The sequence below is a fragment of the Musa acuminata genome, chromosome BXJ1-8, assembly GCF_036884655.1.
Source record: "Musa acuminata AAA Group cultivar baxijiao chromosome BXJ1-8, Cavendish_Baxijiao_AAA, whole genome shotgun sequence".
In the NCBI taxonomy this organism is placed as follows: domain Eukaryota; kingdom Viridiplantae; phylum Streptophyta; class Magnoliopsida; order Zingiberales; family Musaceae; genus Musa; species Musa acuminata.
The window spans coordinates 41,619,494-41,627,281 of record NC_088334.1 but is presented as its reverse complement, the minus strand read 5'-3'; the positions used below and the strand labels follow the sequence as shown (position 1 = coordinate 41,627,281).

At 35.4% G+C, this 7,788-nt stretch overlaps 1 long non-coding RNA gene across 2 annotated transcripts; it reads left to right on the top strand.

Moving 5' to 3' along the window:
* Positions 1 to 1,346: 1,346 nt before the first annotated feature.
* On the top strand, positions 1,347 to 2,156 carry LOC135589110 (uncharacterized). Of its 2 annotated transcripts, XR_010476602.1 has the most exons (3): positions 1,370 to 1,396; positions 1,493 to 1,680; positions 1,761 to 2,156. It is a non-coding gene; the product is annotated as an uncharacterized LOC135589110 (long non-coding RNA). The 2 variants fall into 2 exon arrangements; XR_010476601.1 differs by having other exon boundaries at positions 1,347 to 1,680.
* The last annotated feature ends 5,632 nt before the right edge of the window (positions 2,157 to 7,788 follow it).

The following is a 7,788-nucleotide window of genomic DNA, read 5'->3' as shown; positions in this document are numbered from 1 at the left end:
AGTCCCATAGTCCCATATCGGGAAAATCAGATTTGTTATCTCCTATTGGAACTATAAATAAGGGCTTGGGCCTTGAAGTCAGATGCACCACAAGTGGCACCATAAGAAAAACCTAAGTGTTTGCTTTGGGTTTAAGTTCACACTCAGTTAAATAGTTTGGGCTTATACTTTGGGTTTTTTTTGTTTAGTATTTTCGAGTGTTTTATGACTTAGGAACATCTTCCTAAGGCATTTGTAATTGTCCCTTTTATAGTAGTGATTTGCTCCTCTTTCGTCTGTGGATGTAGGTCAAAGTCAATTGACCGAATCATGTAAATATGGTATTCTTACCGCTTTTATTTTTTCTGTTTTATTATCTTTGTTGGGTTGTCAAAATTATTCTTTGATAAATTTTCTGGGACTAGCTCTAACTGATCTAATAGAGAAAGATCAGATCTATGAGGTGATAGAGTAGATTTGCTGCAGAGCACATTAGGAGATCGCATAGAGAAAACGTGCATTGTCGACTTCGGTGCAAGCGCAAGCACCGGAGCAGATCGAGAGCGGACCAATCATCGGAAGCGACGGTAGGGGGTGGAGGTGTTGTTGTTGCATCGATCATTATATGATCATTATAAGCTGAGTTTAGCTATTCATTCACTGGTCATTGCTTGAGCTTGACAAATAGACAACCTGACAAATAAAACACTCAGGACAAAAATATTCTGATAGTAAGCATCTAACAAGGGAGCTTTCATTGTTAATTAAGGACAAATTGATGTGCCCTGTTAATTAAGGAGGTTCACCAAGGCAAAAACTTCCGTTCCAATGAAGCTGCAGCTGAAAGAGCAGCAAAGAAGTATCAATGATGCGTCCTATACATTGTAAATATTTTCCTTGAGTTGATTGAAGCTGACATATTCACATTAACAAACTCGAATGCGACATCCCATCAAGACAATGTTTAATGGATTTATTTTTGACCAAGTGTGGGGACATGTTTAGTGGCCATAAATATCTCACATGCGGAATCCCGTCAAGTCAATTTTTAATGGATTTATCTTTGACTAAGTGTGGGAACCTGTTTTGTGGGCATACATTTCTCACTTGCGGAATCCCATCAAGTCAATTTTTAATGGATTTATTTTGAATAAGTGTGGGAACATATTTTGTGGGCATAAATACCCTTGTCTTCTTTTATTCTTTTTGTCCTCACTTCCAAAGATATAAAAAGCCCGACGTACCACGATCACGAGATGTGAGGAACATGGTTATGGGCATACTTGTGGACACGTACACCCCGGGGTGTAGGTCACGAAGCCGCTATAAATACCCCCATCCCTTACCAGAGGAAGGGTGTGCATCATCATCGTCATCTTCTTCTTGTTGTGCACACACACATCCATATCTGCAAATAGTTCTTTCTCTTTACCCATTTCCTGCTGCGCAAGTTGTGTCGCAAGGTTTTGATGCATGGTGGCATATAACGTGATGGTGTCGTCCATGCGTGCAGGCGGGAGAGATCAAGGTGGGGGCGTGGGGTGGCGACGGAGGGTCTGCATGGGATATAGCGGCTGCCTACCGCATCACCAACATCAAGATTCGCGCCGGAGACGCCATCGACGGCATCGTGATCACCGTCACCCGTTATGGTCAGACGGAGATCAAGCGCTACGGCGGCACCGGGGCAAACTCTATGAGGTTCGTCCTCCTCGTCATCTTCCTCCTAATTAACACCATCGATTGGTTGTACCTCGATGACGGAAAGTCTCGTTGTTTAGATTCCTCTGCAAGAGGACGAGTATCTTGTGGGCGTCGAGGGGTCTGTGGATACGATGTGGGGAATCACTCTGGTGAGGAACCTGACGCTGAGGACCAACAAGAAAAGCTATGGACCTTTCGGCACCTGTGGCGGAACACCTTTCTCCGTTCCTGTAGCCTCGGGTAAGATCATTGGCTTCTTTGGACATGTGGGCGCCATGATTGATGCCATCGGAGTTTACCTAGCTCCTAAATAGACCTCTTGGAGTGATACTGCTGCTTCAATGAGTCTTGCTGCTACTTGGGCTCCATAATAAATGAACTGTTACTGTCGTCGTCCTCCCTCCGTCTCCTCCTCCTTAGTAGTCAAAGTTGGATGTTATCATGAATAAAATAAATAAGGATCTAGTTTGATATGTTTCGAATGATTATATATATATATATATATATATAATTTTTTTAAGATTCCCAGCTAAGGACTTGCATTAATATTAACATTAAAACCAGCTTTGGACTAACGTGGAAAAGCTACGGAACGTGAAGTTAACTTCTTGGTTTTACCAGGATGGCACGTATAATTTAGCTTGACGAATGGATGGGCCCATGCAATGCATGTAAGCTATAGATGAATAGTCTATAAATACCGCTTGTAACAGTTATTATTAAATATTTTATTTAATAATAATGTAACCATTCTCATTAAGTTCATCATTCATTATAATCAATTTCATCATTCATTATGGTTTAAATATTTTAGTTTTTCATTCTAAATGAATCATTATTATTAAATATTTTATTTAATATCATTAAAATTCTTCATTATGGTTCAAACGTTATAAATTTGAATTAATTCTTGAACGTTATGAGTTTATGATAATAAATATTCTTGAGGGAGAACATCTATATAAACGAAGATTTTGATCCCTAGGCTCAACATCTCTTGAAGTCTAAAAGATTTCCTACATCATCTAAAGTGAGAGTTATGAGCCGAGAAGTATCAAAGTTCAAAAAGAAATAGTTATTTCCGCATTAGTTTTATTATATTTTTATTATAATAATTTAGAAATATATTTTGATATAAAAAATATCTAGCATTTACTATTAGAGCCCTTTGACCTCTACCTTGATAAAAGAGTTTTCATTTTTTATACCATGAATATGACTTTATTTTGGTTTCTTTTTTAAACTTCTTGATATATTTCATGTTGAAAATCATGAGAATATAACTTTTAAATATTTTGAGTTAGTAAAATGCTCATATTATGTATGCATATTTGGTTATATTGATTTATGCTTATGAGTCCATTTTATATATCTAAAATGTCTAGTGGTCCATATAATCTTAATTAATTAGGAATTAGTCATAATATTCTTAATTAATTAAAATTATATATAAAGTTAAAATATGGATCACATAAGTGATTAGACATTATATTATGACTGATTATATTTAATATAATTATTATTATCCCATAGGATCTTTTATTATATTTAATATAATTAATCAGGATAAAGTATCAAATTATTTTTATAATTTACCCATAGGGATTATGAATTAGAATATAATTTTATAGTTTAATTATAAAGACCATTTGAATTATTTGAATTAAGAATTTAGCACACAAACAATTTTTATGTCATGAGATTCATTTTTTTTTTTGGTGTGTTTTACATTTGTAAAACATGTAATTGAAACTATTAAGCTTTAAATTTTGACATAAGCATAATTGATTTTATACAATTTCTCAAACTGTTAATTTCTCTAATATTCGATATGACATTCCTGAACTTAAGGGTGATAACTATAAGATATAGAAGGAGACGGTTCTCCTCTATTTAGTGTGAATGAATATTGATTATGCTATTAGGAAAGACAAACCATATATAATCACTAATACTAGCACTCCAACTGAGATCGTGTTATATGAGCAATGGGACCGATCCAATCGGCTCAACGTGATGTTTATCAAAACTAAGATAACTACTGGCATGCGTGGTTTTGTTGACCAGCATGAAAAAGTCCGAGACTTGCTACAAGCTATCGATGAGCAATTCATCACTTCGGAAAAGGTACTAACAAGTACCCTAATAATAAAATTTTCTTCCCTTAGACTCCCCAACATAAAGAGTGTGCATGAGCATATAATTCAAATGCGAGATATTGTAGCTCAACTTAAGAAACTCGAGGTTAATATGTCAGAATCTTTCTTAGTGCACTATATTCTGAACACCCTTCCACATCAATATGGGTCTTTTAAGATTTCATTCAATACACATAAGGACAAATGATCAATCAATGAATTAATAACCATATGTGTTCAAGAAGAAGATAGGCTAGTGATAGAATTGGGTGAGAGCGCATTGGTGGTAACCACTCACGGGAAGAACAAAACTGATAAAAATCAAGCCAATCAGAATGCTCATCAGCAGGGAAAACATAAAATACCACCCCAAGCTGATATTAAGAAAGAAGCAAAGTGTTTCTTTTATAAAAGGAAGGGACACATAAAGAAAGAATGTACAAAATTCCAATAATAGCTTGAAAAAAAAGGTAAACCAACCTCGTTTGTATGTTATGAATCTAATATGGTTAATGTTAATATTAACACCTGATGGATTAACTCTATATCAACAATTCATATTGCAAACTCTTTGCAGATTATGCAAAACCTAAGGAAGCCAGTGGGAAGTGAGCAAAGCATCTTATCAGGAAATAAGATGGCTCACATGCGGAGGTAATTGGAACATGCATTTTAACTTTAAGTAGTGGTTTTGCCTTAAAATTTGAAATGACCTTTTATGTACCAAGTTTCTCACGAAACTTAATTTCTGTTTCCAGACTCATACTAGTTAGGTATTTCTTTAATTTTAAAGATACATCATTTCGTTTATTATATAAATCTGATTATGTTGGGAAAAATATTTTAATCTTTATCATTTTGTATTACAAAATGATTATACTTAAAGTTCAATACATGTTCACGCTAGCACTAAAAGGTGTAATATTAATGAGGACTCTTCTATGTTATGGCATCGAAGATTAGGACATATCTCCATAGAGAGAATTAAGAGATTAGTTAATGATGGGGTACTTAGTATTCTTGATTTTACTAATTTTAAGACTTGTGTGGACTATATTAAGGGAAAGTAGACCAATAAATCCAAAAGGTATGCTAATATGAGTTCAGACATATTAGAAATCATTCATACTAATATATGTTGTCCAGACATGAACACACACGATCAGAAATACTCCATCAACTTTATAGATTATTATTCAAGATATATGTATATCTATTTGCTTCATAACAAAAATGAAACATTGGATGCCTTCAAAGTCTTTAAGGCTGAAGTTGAGAACCAATGTAATAAGCAAATTAAAATTGTGAGATCAGATAGAGGTGGAGAATATTATGGTAGATATACTTAAAATGGACAAGCACCTGGTTCTTTTACTAAGTTTCTTCAAGAATATGGGATTGTTGCCCAATACACTATGTCTGGTTCTCCAGACCAGAATGGTGTTGCAGAAAGAAGAAATCGAACATTATTAGATATAGTGCGGAGTGTGCTTAGCAACTCCAATCTTCCTAAGTTCTTGTGGACTGAAATACTAAAAACAGTTGTATATATATATTAAACCGAGTTCCAACGTTGTCCAAAAGACACCATTTGAATTATGAAAAAGTTGGAAACTAAGTTTGCGATATATACACATTTGAGAATGTCCGTCTGATATCAGAATATATAATCCACAAGAGAAGAAACTAGACCCGAGGACTATTAGTGGGTATTTCATTGCATATGTTGAAAAGTCCAAAGGTTATAAGTTCTATTGTCTATATCACGCAACTAGGATTGTGGAATCAAGCAATGCTAAATTTCTTGGAGATGACATGATTGGTGGGAGCGATCATTTTGGGAACATAGTTTCTACACATGATTATATAGAATATCAATCTTCCATATCAAATGATAGATTGGTTATAGTTCATAGCACTCCTTAAGTACAAACTGGTGTTGAACAACCAATCATTGAAATTTCACATGTTGCTGATAATATTCTAATAGATCAAGCAGTTCAGGAATTATAACAAGCTCTTGAACAACTAGTTGAACCACAAGTTTCTCAGGGAAATATTTGTATAACATTAAGAAGATCTACTAGAAATAAAAGATCAGCAATTCCTAGTGATTATGTTATATATCTACAATAATCTGACTATAATATTGGAGCCAAAAATAATCTTGAAACCTTTTCACAAGCCATGAGTTACGACGAATCAAATTTGTAGCATGATGCCATGAAAGAAGAGATGAATTCCATGATGAGCAATGAAGTCTGGGATCTTATAGAGTTGCCTAATAAAGTAAAGATTATTGGTTGCAAGTGAGTCTTTAAAACTGAGAAATATTCATTATGTAATATTGAGAGATACAAGACAAGACTTGTAAAGGGATTTACTCAAAAAGAGAGAATCGATTATATGGAGATGATTTCTCCTGTATCTAAGAAAGATTCTCTTCATATCATTTTAGTATTGGTTGCTCATTTTGACCTTGAGTTGCAACAAATGGATGTGAAAATGATATTTCTTAACGGAGATCTAGAGGAAGAAGTTTATATGAAATAACCTAAAGGTTTCTCCTCTAGTGTTGGTGAACACTTGGTTTGTAAGCTAAAGAAGTCTATATACGATTTAAAACAAGCCTTCTGCTAATGGTATTTTAAATTCTATGAAGTGATTTCTTAATTCGAATTTGTCAAAAATCCCATGGATCAATGCATATACCAGAAGGTCAATGGGAGTAAAATATGTTTTATTGTTTTATACATAGGTGATATTTTTCTTACAACTAATGATAAGAGTTTGCTGCATGAGGTGAACTAATTCATTTCTAAAAATTTTGACATGAAAGATATGGGTGAAGCATCTTATGTCATTAGCATTAAGATCCATATAGATAGACCTCGAGACATTTTAGGTCTATCACAAGAAACCTATATCGATTAACTTTTAAAAATATTTCGGATGAAGGATTGTTCACCAAGTGTTGCTCCTATTGTGAAAGGTGATAAGTTCAATTTGAACCAATGCCCAAAGAACAACCTTGAAAGGGAATCAATGAAAAACATCTCATATACTTCTACCGTACGAAGCCTTATGTATGCTCAGGTCTGTACTAGACCTGATATTACATTTATTGTGGGGATACTAAGTCGATATCAGAGTAATCCAAGTATGGACCACTGGAGAGCTGTAAAGAAAGTGATAAGGTATCTACAAGGAACCAAAGGTTATATGCTTATATATAGACATACAAACAATCTGGATGTGATTGGTTACTCATATTGACTTCGTCGATTGTGTTGATTCTCGTAAATCAACATCAGGATATATTTTTATGATGGCTGGTGGAGTTATTTCTTGAAGAAGCTCTAAGCAGATCTTGACTGCTACTTCTTTTGGGAAATCCTAGGGGCGACATCACATGCGCAGCGGAAGAATAAGAAAAACAAAATCCCCGATTCCCAAAGAGATATTCGTCGTCGTGCGAAGATTGGTATGCAAAATCCGCGAAACATGAAACTGCGTATGGAGTAGATTGTGTTACCTAGGGAGATCGTATATCCCTGTTTCCTTGCAGATCCTTAGGAGAGGGTGAAGGAGGTCAAGCGTCCTCCTCTCTAGCGGTGATCCACACAGCAGGGTTGCGACGACGCTCCTCAAAACTCCAAGCCTGCTCTGAGATGGAGAGGAGAATAGAAAAGGCAAGCAAAAGCTCTCTAGCCTATGGGGCTCTGAATCCCTCCTATTTATAGAAGTCCCCTATCAAACCCTAATGGGTTCTCCCCTAGTAGGTATTGGATCTGCATCCAATAAGACAAGGGCTCCGTCGGATATCTCATATCCGAACCTCTACTCATCGCAATGCCTACCATATGTGTGTGACCCTCTAGGCCCAATATCGAGCTGGCCGTGAGTCATACCTGTCAGAACTCCTTCTAACTCAGTGAATTATTATTTCTGTAATAATTCACTCGAC